Source organism: Ursus maritimus, unplaced genomic scaffold (assembly GCF_017311325.1).
Source record: "Ursus maritimus isolate PB19 unplaced genomic scaffold, ASM1731132v1 scaffold_6, whole genome shotgun sequence".
Taxonomy (NCBI): Eukaryota; Metazoa; Chordata; class Mammalia; order Carnivora; family Ursidae; genus Ursus; species Ursus maritimus.
In genome coordinates this window covers 18846832-18863365 of record NW_024426774.1, presented here as the reverse complement: position 1 = coordinate 18863365, position 16534 = coordinate 18846832, and the positions used below count along the sequence as shown (strand labels likewise).

The following is a 16534-nucleotide window of genomic DNA, read 5'->3' as shown; positions in this document are numbered from 1 at the left end:
ATCAAATCTCATTCTTTATATGCAAAACTAAAATATTTCATTCAATGAAATCCTAGTGTGAGCCATTCTTTTATTTATTTTTTTTCAAGATTTATTTATTTGAGAGAGAGAGAGAAAATGCAAAGGGAGGGAGGACAGAGGGAGAGGGAGAGAGAGAAACTACAAGCAGACTCCCTGCTCGGCACAGAGCCCAGTCTCAGGACCCTGAGATCACAACCTGAGCCGAAATCAAGAGTCTGATGCTCAACTGACTGAGCCACCCAGGTGCCCCTGAATCATTCTTTTAAAAATTAATCCCACCTAGGGGCGCCTGGGTGGCACAGCGGTTAAGCATCCGCCTTCGGCTCAGGGCGTGATCCCGGCGTGATGGGATCGAGCCCCACATCAGGCTCTTCCACTATGAGCCTGCTTCTTCCTCTCCCACTCCCCCTGCTTGTGTTCCCTCTCTCGTTGGCTGTCTCTATCTCTGTCAAATAAATAAATAAAATCTTAAAAAAAAAAAAATTAATCCCACCTAAACATCTCTTTTGTAGAAAATCGAATTTTTACATATGGGATGGTGAATATATAAAATACTTTAAAAACACACACAGGGGCACCTGGGTGGCTCAGTCAGTTAAGCATCTGACTCTTGGTTTTGGCTCAAGTCATGATCTCATGGGTCGTGAGACAGACCCCCACATGCGCTCCCTGCTCAGCAGTGGGTCTGCTTGAAGATTCTATCCCTCTGCCCCTTCCCCCATGTGCACATCCGTTCTCCCTCTCTTTCAAATAAATAAATAAATCTTTAAAACACACACACAATAAGAATTAAATTTGCCCATATTGTTTTCCATATTCCCAGGCAGAATCATAAACTTGAACAGTTAATAATAACTTTATCATGACAGTTGTTGCACATGCTAAACACACCAAACTATATAAAACTTGACAATAGCCATGAAAATAGAAATCCCAACTTAATGCCAGTTGATTATAGCAAGATGAACAGAATCTCCCCAAAGACACGCCCTTCTTAAGTCTCAGTTTACGCTACCTTTGATCTTGCTGGAAAGCAATTTAAAAAATTTTTTAGAAAGGATAAGAATTTTACCTGGAAAAACTGTAAAGAATTTGTAGAGCAGGTATGAGGAAGACTGAACAGTCTGCAGAGGCTGGGAAGGCAGGCGATTTGGGGGAAGAGAAGGTAAAGAAGAGGTAGAAAGGTGGCAGCTTAGTAAGGAATAGGAAAGTCTGAGAATGAACAAAGATATTTAAAGGCAAATTACAGGAAGTAAGTCTTGCTGGATGATACAGAATGCAAAGTACTCGCTTCATTCCTACAAAATCTTTCAGGAATAGTCTACAGTATTTATCTTCAAAAATATAACTTGGGCACGGTATTTTTATAGGGTTTTTTTGCTTGTTTTTTTGTATGCAAGAAATCCCGAAGAGAGCTTCAAGGACACAGAACGGTAGTCTAAGGGTCAAGACCAATTTGTCCCCCATCCACACAAAAATTACATTACAAAAATATAAACTGAAGTACAGAGTAGTCTATTTCTCATTGAAAAATAACATATTGCTCCAAGTCAACTAACCAGTTAACAAATTGGTTAATATAAGGTCATAAGAAGCCGAAGTTTATGGGTCTGGATCCCCATGACCCACAAACTAGTCTATTCTGCGTTCACATGCTATATGCCTAATCTTTGGTAAACTTCCTTTCAAATGAAAGTAGCTGGATGGTCAGTGAATGGCAGACAAGAGACTATGAAAAGATGAATGAAAAGTCATCACTATCTCTGGCAAATTTAAAGTGCATGTCCCACTGATGTCGAATCTAAGGTCATACCACTTTGCGGAAAAAGGTCAAAGAACCATCAGCAGTTTGGAAAATTATTCTATTTCAGTCTTATGTAAGTTTTTTCAAGAAGGTTCACCATGTAATTTTAAGTCTAAAACAAACCCAAGTAAATACAAAAATAAACCCAAGAATAAATTAAGGACTACATTCATAAGAGAATTACAGCTTAAGATGCAATTATCTCACTTTAACGATGCTTAAATTAAAGCAATTAAACAACTTAACAGGGGAAATGTGTCTGTGATGGGTTCTATTTATTGCTGACCACAGTTAAGAAATTAAAAAAAAAAAAAAGAAAAGAAAAAACCCAACACATTTTGTTTAAATTCCTCTCATGTTTAAATCGAACAAAAGCAATAATGATAAAATAAGTAATATGTAACATCAAATTCTTAATCATAATTGAAAAGACAGAACAAAATGTCTACTCTTTCCTATTTAACCATCTGGAACATGTTACAAACTCCCTGAAAGCAAGAAAAATCTGCAAGTATAATTACACTCTGGGACTATTAGCATGACATGCTTCAATAAATACTCCTAATAGGATCTGCTGATATAATAATTGGCACTAAAACTGATGGATTTTCATTATTTGGCTATTTGTTCTAAATACTCAAGAAAACCAATAAACTGTCCCCTGAATAGAAACAAACAAATACCCAGCAAGGGCAAAATGTGATGGGTTACAGGGGTAGAACAAAGGAACAAAGAGCAAAGATTTGGAAATACCAGAGTTCAATTTATATTTTCTCTCTCCCTTTCTTCCTCTCTTCCCCCACCCCCCCAAACCTGGTGTAGCTATGTAGTCAAAAGTGACTCTGTTAGGGTTAGGAGAAAATGTTATATTAAGTCTTGAGCTGGCCAAATTCCAGTTGGCTGAAGCTCTTGAGACCAAATTGTAATAAGGGAAAATATTCAAAATGTATTCTACTCTTGATGGTTTTGGAGATTTAACATCTAACTACTTAAACTGGTAGGGCTAAGCAAGGAAAGAACCCAACTAGCTAAGGTTTTTAGGAAGACAGCTCTGGTAGCTGAGCAACGGAGGCAAGACGGTTGCTGTGGCAGTCTAATTCCGATGTGATGAGCAGGTGGACTGATGCAGCAATTGAGGTGAATGAGATACTGGACTAAGTCCACAAGAGTTGGGGGTGAAAAAGAGAGGTCAAACTGTCCACATGTCTGAATTACAAACATTGTTCAGGTTTACTGTTCAAATTCAGAAAATATAGGTAAATAAAAAGAATAACATATAAAAATCACTCATAACTGTTCCATCTAGAATTAATTAATGCAAACACCTGTATATTTACTCTTCTACACACATAGATATATATATGGTTTTGTTTTAATGATTATGGATTCACAATGCACATATTGTTTAAAAGCATCTTTTTTCACTAAATTTATGTATATAACTTATGTCATTAAGTATACTTCTACATAATTTGTATTGTCTGCAAAATATTTCTGTGTGTGTGTGTGTGTGTGTGTGTGTGTGTGTGTGTGTAGCAGTTTTTAATCAATGCAGTGAGGCAGAACTTTATATTGGTTCTAATTTTTTGCTATTACAAACAATACTACAGGGCACCTGGCTGGCTCACTCGGTAGAGCATGTGACTCTTGATCTCAGAGTCATGAGTTCAAGTCCCACATTAGGCATGGAACCTACTTAAATAAATCAGTACATCAATAAAATCTTTGGGAAAAAAACAATGTTATGATAAGGCATCTTTCTGGCTAAAATTTTATTTACATTCAGGATTATATTCTCTGAATAAGCTCCTATAAACACCAAGTTTCCTGGCACAGGAGACTGGATATATATTAATGCAATTTAGCCAAGAATCCGTTTACAGGAGATAACAGGTGTCTGAGGGAGAGGCTACTGAATTCAGTTATGTCCACATTAATTATGAATATGACATACAAGCAGATAAATCCAGATGACTTCCAAACAAGCAGTATATAAAGGTTCTGGAATCTCTGACATGTTGATAGTGGAGTACATGATATGACCAAGGAAAACTGTGGAGAGAGGAGAACGAATTACTACAGAAACACTCCAATATTTGGGGGCAGGGCAGCAGTTAAAACTGAAAGATCAAATGAAAAAAAAAAAAAAGAGAGAAAACGAATAAGGTGAGAGGAAAACCAGCAGAAGTTGAAGGTAGAGAGATCATAATGTCCAGTTTCAAGAATTATTTTCAACCTGCCAAAAGAATCACAATCCCTTAAAACACAACAAACTCTTAGAAAAGTGCCCAGAGGTAGTCAAGGGCCCTTGCTAAAATAAAGCCCAATGAGACACGAATGCCTCAAAGGTACCAGGAATTCAATACATCCCAATACTACCATAAGCACTAAACCTACACACTTTTATGCTCAATGTGTCTATCACCTTCTCCCAACTTCATGCCATAAAGGTCCAACTAATGAAGAATTCTATGTAAATTTATGGTATAGCATTATAAAGGGTTTTGGGGGGCGGGGTGGCCTAAAATTGTTTTTTCTCCCTTCAAGTTTTTGGCTACTCCTAGAATTATTATCACAGAAAACATGTTTACAATTTCAACCTCATTTTATAAGCTTTCCAAAATATCTTTTCCAGAATTAATTTTTACAAACTTGATTTCATTTTTCCCTTCCTCTTTCTACCCTCTGCTTAACCCTGAGGGATTAAGAGCTTTAGTCCCCCAACAACTGGGTTCTAATATTTCCAAATGTCCATACCAATTGCCCCACTCAGGGACTGCTCTTGCAAAACACCACAGACCTTGGTAGGCCTCATATGGATACAGAAGTTGAGCTGCAGATCAAAGTATACTCTGACATCAAGTCACATTCATGTGGCTGCTAGAACGTGCAGAGATACTGCTTGCCCTGGGGTTATTTTTAAAGACCAACGTCATTCATTATTCCTATAATCACTGATTCCATTTTATCCATTACAACTGCCATTTCAATATCCTCTTCTTTCTTCCAGTCTTACATTCTTCCCCTTCTAAGAAATTTTTTATTCATTCTCTTTTTCATAACCCAGTTCTTCCAAGGGAGTGGTCTTTCCCTTGCATATTTTTAGTAGGTTACTTTATTACGAAGAGGCACTAGAAAAAGATGGAAAGAAATCTCAACTCCTATACATACAGTTTTATTGATCAATATGAAATCCATACCAGAGCAAAGTACTATACCAAATTAAAACTATGAACTATAAATGAGCCACTTAAGCAAATATTTTTTCATTGCATGTAAATAAGGATGGGAGAAAAGGAAATGTGTAAACATGGTGATATTCACCCCAACTCACAAATCATCATTCCATCCTCTGAAGAGCATTGTTTCTCACTCTCTCTCCTCCTCAGAAGCATAACTTCATGTGACACTAGTACTGAATAACAAGCATGTAGGCCATGTGTATACAATACCTCAGAAAGTGCTCTTTAATAGAAATTTCAATACTGTATTTTACTTTTTACTTTTAAAAACTACTTCAGTAAACTCCAGACCTAAGAGTAGGCTCTTAGTATTTCAACATTGACCTGATAAAAGCATACTTTCTTAGCATCTCTGACATTTTCATTAATGTGAAGGATACCTATTTTGTTAGTGAATGGGACACCTTCTGTGCAATGACAAATTTCTACCAGCCTTTGCTTTGCCTCCTATCTGGATTTATTATTCTAATCCACCACATCACCATTCTCGTTCTGGGAAGCCATTCTTCGTCCACTATGGGTTGACTGAGTATCCCTCCTATGTGTCCCCATAGCACCCTATGTTTACCACACTGAGCATCTAAATAAAGTACCTGCCAACATATCTGTCTGGATCCCTGCAAGCAGACTGTCAACTCCTTGAGAGCAGGAAGGCCATGTCTTTCTGACTGCTGTATCTCTAGAGCCTAGAGCAGGGCTTCGCACCAAGTATATTCTCAACAGAGACAGCGTGGCCCCCACCAGCACCATTAACCGGTACCACCAACTGCTCTGCTCCTAGACTAAGGCTTATTACAATCTCCTGTATGAGAGTCAACACAGTTTTCTTGGGGGATACCATAAATCCTGATACTGACCTTCCACTTTGCGTGTGGTTAAGCAACACATTATAGGTTCTATTATTTCTTCAAAATCTCTATGAAGTAAAAATAATTATCCTCCTTTACCAATAAGAAAAGTAAAAGCTCAGAAAAGATAAAATGCTTTCTCATAACTATACAGTAAGCACCTGAGGAAAGATTCATACCTGTCTTACTGTAAATCAAAGCTGTTTCTACTATACTATTCCCCTTCCCCTATACCTATACTGAAGTGACATGAATATATAATAATTCAAATATATTTTTCTTGCTTTATTCTGCAATGTTGGATTCCTCTTGGAATCAATAAAATGTTAAGTATCTGGAAGACTACAAGGATTGTGGGTTAAGCCTATATGCTCTGGAATTGTATTAACTATCCAGATTCAAGTATCAATTGTGCTACACGCTAGCTATGAAATATTGCGTAAGTTATTTAACTTTTCTTTGCTTCAATTTCTCATTTATAAAATGAGAATAGGAGTAGCAGCTACAGCACTGTTGTGAGGAATAGATTACAATATATGTGAAGAATTTAGAATAGAGCCCAGCATGTAATAATAATACTAACAGCCAGGATAATTGTATGCCTACTATGTATGTTAACTCCTCTTCAGTAAACATTAGCTATGAATGTTTATTTAAGTTTACACAAAGAAGTTGTTAACTTTTTCTATGTCAGTGGTTCTCAAACCTTATAGCACATCAAAATTATCTAAGAAGTTTTTAAAAATACCCACAGGACCTGCATTCTGCAGATTCTAGTCTGTGGGTCTGGACTGGTTTCTAGAAACCATTCTTTTGAAAAATTTCTGACAGGATTTCCATTCTCTGAAATATTCTAGAGGTCATAAAACATGTCTGCTATATAGCATCTGAAACTGCTCAATAAAATATAAAAATTACCCTTTTCAATGCTGGATACCCCATAAAGAATGCAAGGGAAAACCACTAACATCAAGAATGGAAACAAATTAAGAAAAAAGACAGAAAAGCAAGCAGCAAAGCTGCCAGATAATCCAGGGGGAATAAACTAGGGGTGAGAGAGATCAAGGAAAAAGGCTCAGGCCTACTGAAGTCTCAGAGACCATCAGACAAAGTCGGGGCCCAAAAGGACAATAACCCAGGAAAAGGATGAATTCATACATCAAAAACACCTCAAAGGCAAACATCAAGGAAAATTTACCTCTTTGCTTTAGCAAACACATCATGAGAATTTGATGCCTGAATCATCTATACGATGTGGATGTTCCTAAAAACCAAGAGTAAGAATTTTAAGTTAAAATCCAGATTCATAGACCAAGCCCTCCAACTCCAAGCACATAGTAGAAGGAAATAAAAATCCTCTCCACAAGAATGTATCCTGAACCCAAACCAAAAAGAGTTTTCATAATTACACAGGATTCCAAAGAAAAGGAGTTCAGGATTCAAAAAGAAAATCACAAAACACACAAGTAAACAAGGCACTATTACAAAATACCAGTAAAAATTTAAAAATTTGTTGTAAAAATTTCCTGCAAATTCAGATATTAGAATTATCAAATATAGAACATTAAATATGTTTAATACATAAGAGAAAGAGAAAAGCAAACAGGGGTGCCTGGGTGGTTCAATCGGTTAAGTATCTGCCTTCGGTTCAGGTCATGATCTTGGGGTCCTGGGATCAAGCCCTGTGTTGGGCTCCCCTGCTCAGCAGGGAGTCTGTTTCTCCCTCTCCCTCTATACTCTCTCTCTCTCTCGCTCTCTCTCAAATAAATAAAATAAAAATCTTAAAAAAGAAAAGAAAAGCAAATCGAAAGCACTAGTAAGGTTCAAGAGGGTATAAAAAAATAAACAGAGAAATCTGAAAGAGCCAAAGAGAAGCACTAGAACTGAAAAACGTAATAAGCAAAACCACAATGAAAGAGTTAAACTAGAAACTAAAACAAAGTGAACAGTGAGACCATTACGACAAATTTACACAAGCCTATATGGTCACTAGAAAGGAAAGTGTGAAAGAGGTTAAGAAACATGGAGGAGAGAATGGAATAATCACCACCACCAGAAGTACTATATTCTCTGATCACAATACAATAAAAGAAAAGACAGAAATAAACTAAACACAAAACTGCCAAGCATTTGGAAATTTAAAACTCCATCTTTAAATAACTCACAATTCAAGAATAACAGAAAAAACATTATTTTTTAGCAAAAAAAAATTGTAAAACTAAGAATGAAGCAATAATGAAACCATTACATTTCAAAACTATAAAATGCAGCAAAAGCAACACTCAGAGGAGAATGTATTCCCATAAATACTTTCATTAGAAAAGAAGAATGGCTGAAAATTAATGGGCTAAATGTCTAACTAAAATGTTATTTCAAAAAATAACCTCACCTTAAAAAAAAATAAAAAGAAATACAAAAGCATAAATCAGTGAAATGGAAAACAAACACAATAAAGAGAATGATAAAACCAAAAGTTGGTTCTTTGATACTAGTAACAAAATACCCTTGATGAGGTCAAGAAAAAAAGATACAAGTTAATTATTAAAAATGAAAGGAGAACCTATCTATAAATAAAGGAAAGATTAAACAAATAGGATATTATGAAAACCCTTCCACAAATAGACTTGAAAACTTAAATGAAATAGGTAAATTCTTAAAAGAAAACCATCAAAGCTAACCTAGGACATGCGGATATAAACATACGACTGAACAAATAAGTAAACAGAAGAATTCCAAAAAATATATGGAGCTACCCCCCTCCCTCTAGGAGGAGGAGCTAAATTTCTAGACTCAGTGGCTTAGGAACTCGTTACCAAAGAATTAAGTAGGGAAAGAGAAGAATAATGACTTCACAGTGGAAAAACCTGGCAACACTACCTTAGCCATGTGAGGAAGGTTAATTTACCATCATCAGTGACTCGGTGGATATCATATACCCCCTAAAATGATGAGGTAAGAATGGCACTTCCCCTCTGTGGTATTCTTCTCATAACCTCAGTTTGATCATGAGAAAAACATGAGACAAACCCAGATAGGGAGATATTCTATAGCACAGCTGGTCAGCACACCTCAAGAGTCAAGATCATAAAAACAAGGAAAAATTAAGAAAGTGTCATAGACTAGAGGAGATCGGAGAAACATGACCACCAAATACAATGTGACACTCTAGGTTGGACCCCAGACAGAAAGAGGATATCAATGAAAAAAACTACTCAAATCCAAATAAAGTCTGAGTTTAATTAGTCAATGTCGCTGTCTTAGTTTTGACATATGCATCATGATAATGGAAGACGTTAAGAATGGGGTGGGGTGGTTGAAGAGCGTACTAGAACTCAATATACTATTTTTGTAACTTTTCTATAAATCTAAAATTATTCAAAAAAAGTTTTTCTTGCTTAAAAAAACTAAACCCAGAAGATATGGAAAGACTTAATAATCCTACTGCTCTCAACGAGACTAAATCAATAGTTTAAAATCTTCTTCCAAACCATGAGTCAATTAGCTTTCCTTAAAAGTACAAGATTTGAGGACTGAGTGATCAAACTACTTAGAATTAACTTCATATACAGATTTTCTTTTGTGTCTTGATATAAGATTGCTTGCTCTTAAAGGTATAATGTATGGCACTACAGAAAATAAGAAAATATAGACAAGCAAATAAAAAAAGAAAACTCAATCCTAACAATTAAAAAAAAAAATCTTCTCACAAGGCAGTTGAGTTTTACCAAAAAGTTTGCCAGAAAGAGGAAATATTCCCCAACTCATGCTATGAGGCCAGTATAACCTTAATACTAAAACCAAACAGTATTAGTAAAGGAAATATGTCAATCTTACTCTTGAACAGAGGTGTGAAACTCTAAATAAAATACAGGTATCCCTCACAACAGAAACCTCAACACAAAAAATGCATTTATACAGCACATTTTATTAAAGGTAGGGCTGATATCCTTTGTTATTCCAATTCACCTCAATACTTTATAAAATGTATCAAATGGGGGGAAAATGCAGTATCCTTCAATGTCTACATTGTCACTATCCATTTTCCAGAAGTCAGGACCTAACTAGTTCAGTGGTTCCCAAACTATGTTCCAAGTCGTCCTGAGGTGCCACAGTGAACTCACCAGGGGTGTCAAGGGATGTTTTCAATTTGAAGGAAATAGCAACATAAAACATCTGTCAAACATCACATGCATTCTTTCATGGTTTCAACATTAAATCACACTGCATTCCTTTTGATGACCTCTTTGTGAATCTGAGTTTATGGTGGTTGCTGCGATAAAAAGCAACCACCGTGTGAAAATCAACATGGAACAGGAAATGAGCGTGGCAGTGCCCAATCTGATTCCAAGATTTGAGAAGCTATGCAATACTTTCAGATGCACACATCCCATTAGTAAGTACAGTTGACTCTTCAACAACCTGGGTTTGAACTGCACTGGGCCACTTAACACTGGATTTTTTAAAAAAATAAATACTGTACAATATTATATTTCCTTTTCCTTACAGTTTTCTTAATATTTTCTTTTCTCTAGCTTACATCATTGTAAAAATACAAAATATGTGTTAATCGACTGTTTACATTATCAGTAAGGCTTCCAGTCAAGAGCAGGCTATCAGTAAAGTTTGGGGGGATTAAAAAGTTATACGGGATTTTTGATCATGCAGAGGACTAATCCCTGCATTGTTCAAAGGTCGACTATAATTGCAGTTATTTAAAAATAAAATGAAAATATAACTTTTTCTTTGAATTTATGTATGTATTTTTTGAAACAGCTACTAAGCTGGTAGGACATAAATACAAAGCTATTTCAACCTAACTGCTTAATGAATATAGCTGTTAGGTATTTCTTTGGTGTAAGGGCACTGTGAACTGGGGGAGTTTGGGAATTTCTGAAATAGTCATTTAACAGAGCATCCCTTACTATCCAAGCTAAGAATCTAAAAAAAGTCATTACTGAAAGATACTTAAATTAGCAAACTGCAGTGATGAACAAAAGATTTATCCATATAAGTTTATGCTAGGAATACAAGTGTGATTTAACATTACAAAGATATAAATATTATTCACAAAATTAACAGATCAAAGGAGAAAATTCAAATGATCATTTCCATAGTAACTGGTAAAACATTTGATGAAATTCAACATTCCTGATAACATTTTTAGAAAAATCTTTAAGAGAACATCTTTACTTTATGAAGGGTATCTAGAGAACATAGAAAATATTGTAGATAATTGTGAAATATTTGAAGCATTCACTTTAAAATTAGAAACAAGACAGGGACAGTCACTGACCACCACCTCTATTCTACCTATACAGGTATGTCGGGCACATTATACATAACTGGGGTAGGGAAAGATGAAAGAATTGGTATGCGAGAAACAAAACTTGGCCAAATGATGGGAAAGAGAAACTGGATGATCACAGACGGCAGATTTCTGTGGGCCAAGCCTAAAGGAGGCATACATTACTTCTACTCATATTCTACAGACTAGAACTCATTTAAATGGACATTCCTAATGCAAAAAAGGTGGAAAGTACAACCTAATCTGTGCCCAGGAAGAACAGGAAAATTTTAGTGTACATCTAGCCACTCTGTGCCACAAATCAAATTAGAAAATAATTTAACATTGTCTGAAATTGAAAACGCACATACCAGATGGTCCAGCAATTCTATTCCTAGGTATCGATGCTTTTACACATGTATACCACAAGATATATATATGAGAATACTCATCACAGTATTGTTCATAATAGAAGAAAACAAAAACAAGCATGTCAATCAACAATAAAACAATATCACTGCATATTTACAATTAGCCATGAAAATACATGTACAGAGCAATGTAAATGAATCTTAGAAACTTAAAAGAAGATCTTAAGATGAAACATACAATATACCATTTTTTATAAAGTTCAAAAATAAATAAATCAATAGACTATTCTGTTTAGGCATAGATATATATGTAGTAAGACTTATTTTCAAAAATTAAAAGAGGTGGGGGGAGTGCCTGGGTGGCTCAGTCGGTTAAGCGTCTGCCTTCAGCTCAGGTCATGACCCCAGAGTCCCAGGATCTAGCCCCGTGTCAGGCTTCCTGCTCAGTGGAGAGTCTGCTTCTCCCTCTCCCTCTGCTCCTCCCCCCGCTTGTGCTCTCTCTCTCTATCTCTCTAATAAATAAAATCTTTTTAAAAAATTTTAATTAAAAAAAATTTAAAATTAAAAGAGGGCACACGGGTGGCTCTGTCGATTAAGCACTGTTGAGCTCGTGAGGTCGAGCCCTGACTCAGGATGTGCACTCAGTGGGGAGTCAGCTTGAAGATTCTCTCCCTCTGCCCCTCCCCCCACTCATGCTGGCACTCCCTCTCTCTAAAATAAATAAATCTTTTAAAAAATTTAAAAAATAACAATCACAAAATTCAGCATAGTGTTTACACTTGCGGGGAGACAGGAAGAGGGATGAGTTGAGACAGACATACAAAGGGAGTTTCCATTGTATTGGTAAAATTCCATATCTTAGGCTGAGTATACATACTACTGCTTGGTTCATATAAACATACTTTTTAATGGAGGACAATAATTTTTTATTCAATGGATTAAGGAGATTATAGAATAGTATTTTATGGAGAATAACAATATAAATATTTCAAATAGCTCTACTTATGTTCTTATTTATTAACTAAAATATACTGCTGATTACCTAGAGAACTACTATTGAAGAAACATACTAGTTATTACGTAAATATTTAAAACAATTAAACATTTACTAAAAAAGAGTTTACCAGTTGACCATTCAATTACTTGTTCCTAGTCTTCGCCAATCACATGACCATTTAGTAAATTATACTATTTAATATAACAACTGAAAGCTACATTGAAGTCTCCATGCTCTTCCTGAATTTTAATTAGAGTATTTTTTGAAATTACAGAAGTAGTAACAAGGAACAATTAAGTTGGAGGGGAGGAGACATAATAATTCTAACCAAGTTTAAAGTACACGCGAAGAAAGGAATACTTGTATTCTGCCCTCTTGGGTAAAGGTGGGAAGAAGGTGGGGCTGTTTTCCAAAGAACAATCTCCAGAGGAATCCCAATTAATAAAATTGTCACAGAAAGGAGTGGGATTAAGATGCTCAGGAGCTCTTAAATCCTTTTTTCCCAGCACTGTTAAAAATGTAGCTTCACTGACTGATTATAAATGTACAGTATTATTTTAAAACTAATATTGAAGCTACAGAATTATGGAAAGTAATCCATGTAAACTGCATTAATATTTTAAATACTCCATTCTCCAGTAACTTTGTAAGTGACAAGCCTCAACAATACCAGCTATCTTTTATTGCAAGATGATAATATGTACTGAAACCTTGAAGATATAGACTACTTGGAAAGAAAATCAGTGGACTTGACGAAAACTGAGGCAAAGATTAACTGAGGTACAGAAAATAAATGCAGTTTTTTTCAGTAATCCAAATTCTGTGCATATCATAAAAACTGATATAAATGCAATCCAAAGAAGAGATTTACCATGGGACTAAAACAGTAAGAGGCAATAAGGTTTGGAAAACAGAAATCAGAATGGGGCCTGAGAAGCACGCACAGGAAGAAATACTACCATTGATAAAAGCTCCTATCTGGAAGGAAAGAAAGGAGAGAAAGGAGAGAAAGGAGAGAAAGGAGAGAAAGGAGAGAAAGGAAGAAAGGAAGAAAGGAAGAAAGGAAGGAAGAAAGAAAGAAAGAAAGAAAGAAAGAAAGAAAGAAAGAAAGAAAGAAAGAAAGGGGAGGTAGGCCAAAGCACAATGACAATGGTAGGAATATGTGACTTTGGACCAAGAAACATCCCCACATTTAGGACTATGGGCAAAGCAAAGTAATGAAAACAAAAGCATACACAGTGTGATGAAATGTATGTTTCTTTTTTAACTTATTCATATTCTTTATACAAATTTCAATTTTTCCATAGCTGATTTATGAAAATGCTGAGGAATCTTTTTCTCACTGAAATTAATCACTTACTTGGTACCTATGATGGTTAATTTTACATGTCAACTTGGCTAAGCCACAGTGTCCATATAACATCAAACACCAATCGAGATGTTGCTATGAAGGTTATTTTTTTTTTAGATGAACTTTTTTTTTTTTTTTACTATGTGACAAGCCCTGTTTTTATTATACTTTCACTCATTTAAGAAAAAAAAACTTTCTTCTTATAGAAACTTTTATACACAGAAATAGAATAATACAATAAATCCTTATATAACCATTACCCAGCTTTAGCCATTATTAATGTTCTGCTGATCTTGTTTCACCTACTGTAGGCATGAAGAGAAAGATGGAGTATTTTAAAGCTATCCCAGACATCCTATTTGTTTGACCCATGAAAACTTCAGGCTATACAGAAAGAACAATTTTTAAAATGGAACAATACCAACTATCATATCCCATAAAATTATAGCTCCTTCCTATCATCTAATACCTACTCCATTTTAAATTTTTTCTGTTTGTCTAACAAAGTCCATCTTTTTATAACTAATCAGGATCCACATGAAGTCCACAGCATTGGGATACATGTCTCTTTAACTTCTTTCACTTTTGCAGAAAAGTTTTTTTCTTCCTTTTTCTCTTATAGACATTCTGACTCCGGATTTGGTTGAAGATAAATTAACATTTAAATCAGTAGATTTTGAGTAAAGCAGATTATCCTCCAAAATATAGGTAGGCCTCACCCAATCAGTTGAAGGCCTTAAGAAAAAAAGACTGAAGTCCCCCCAAGGAAGAGGTAATTCTGCCTACAGACTATCTTCAGACTTGAGCTGCAACATCAACATTTTCCTGGGTGTACAACCTGCCAGCCTGCTCTGCAGATTTCAGATTTGCCAGCCCCCACAGTTATGTACACCAATTAAAATTCATCCATCCATCCATCCATCCATCCATCAATCAATCTCTCTGGAGACATCAGGCTCTGGAAAACCATTACAGAGTACCCCAGAGTTTAAAGACTTGTTTGGTGAGTATAGAGGACTCAAAGATAGGTGCCTCATGTCCCTCAATCAATTCATTCATTTAAGAAATATATAAGCATCTGCTCTGTGCTACATTCTGAAGATTCGAAGCTGATCTAGATCTTTGTTCTCAAGGACTTGGGAATAGGGGAAGTTTAGCTGAAAGAAAAATACAATAAACGTGCAATAAATTCTAATGCAATTAATATAAGGTTATGAGCTCAGGATACTAATCATGAGAGCACGGGAAGGAGGGAGGGGCAGGACACAACTGAGGTTCCTGCATCAATTGAATCTTACTGCCTATAACTAAAATACTTCATCATATATTCACCCTTGAAAACCAATTACATACCTTATATGTTTAAATATAAAAATAAATACATTTTAAAAGATACAGAATGTGAAAACAAACATAACAGAAATACTACCTTGTTAGTATTCCTTTGGAGTGATTTTTTTTTATAAGCTGAACTGGCTAAGGAATCTTAAAATAGGACTCAGAATGTTGACGAATCTTGTTCCAGTTTTAAAAGCCAAACTGATTAACTGGGACTGGAAAGATTCATAAAATCTCACAGCTCATAAATCTCAAGCATACCATGCAAAATGAATATTTTAAAATGGGATTAGTCTTTAATTCTTTGAAATGTAATAAGACATTAAATCATAAAATCCTTATTTTGAAAGCATCTTAAGCATATATGAAAAGTGATTACAATTTAAGTTCATTAAGAATACTTCAAATTGGGTGCCTGGGTGGCTCAGTGGGTTAAGTGCCTGCCTTCAGCTCAGGTCATGACCCCAGGGTGCTGGGATCCAGTTCCACACTGGGCTCCCTGCTTAGCAGCGGGGGGCAAGGGGGAGTCTGCTTCTCCCTCTCTCCTTGCTTTTCCTCCTGCTCATGTTCTCTGTCAAATAAATATTTTTAAAAATAAAAAAAAATTAAATAAAAATAAATTTTAAAAAAGAATACTTCAAATTAATTTGCTACAGCTTTAACACTTGTAACTATGCTACCTTTTATTACCAAATAATATAAAAATTCAGGATCTATGTTCATAATGAGAAATGTGACCACAAATTTAAACATTAAAAAAATTATTAACTTAAGAACAATAGTTAAAATCTCAATCAGATAGTGAAGAGTGATAAATAAAACAAAACTCTCTGTTTTTTTAGCTTTGGTCCTTATTTAAATAAGGCAATTTAATTCCCATTAGTCTGACAATCTGTATTATTTCATAACTCTTCAACTGGCATACTAAGGACTATCATATAAAAACTACTATCAGTATTATTATACGACATTATCTTCTACGGGTTAGTGATTCGAAAGAAAAACATTTTCCGGGGCACCTGGGGACACAGTTGATTAAGAGACTGACTCTTGGTTTCAGCTCAGGTTGTGATCTCGGGGTCCTGAGAGCCCCACATAGGGCTCTGTGGTAGACGCAGAGTCTGCTTGAGATTCTTCTCCCTCTCCCTCTCCCTTTCCCGCTCATGTGCCCTCTCTCTCTCTCAAACAAAAAATCTTTAAAAAATGTAAAGAAAAACATTTTTCAACATTAATTAAACTGATATTATTAAATTAACACAATCTCATAATTTTCCACAA

General features: G+C 35.4%; 1 protein-coding gene across 2 annotated transcripts in view; it reads right to left on the bottom strand.

Moving 5' to 3' along the window:
* The window catches only part of NCOA1 (nuclear receptor coactivator 1), a 183833-nt gene that overhangs the window by 126649 nt on the left and 40650 nt on the right, over nt 1–16534 (bottom strand). Inside the window, exon 2 of one of the 2 annotated variants that reach the window (XM_008700371.2) lies at nt 7114–7179. The exons of the other annotated variant lie outside the window; for it this stretch is intronic. The gene's annotated coding sequence lies outside the window, so the exon portion shown is untranslated. The remainder of the gene's footprint in view (nt 1–7113; nt 7180–16534) is intronic. 2 annotated transcript variants of the gene reach the window in all.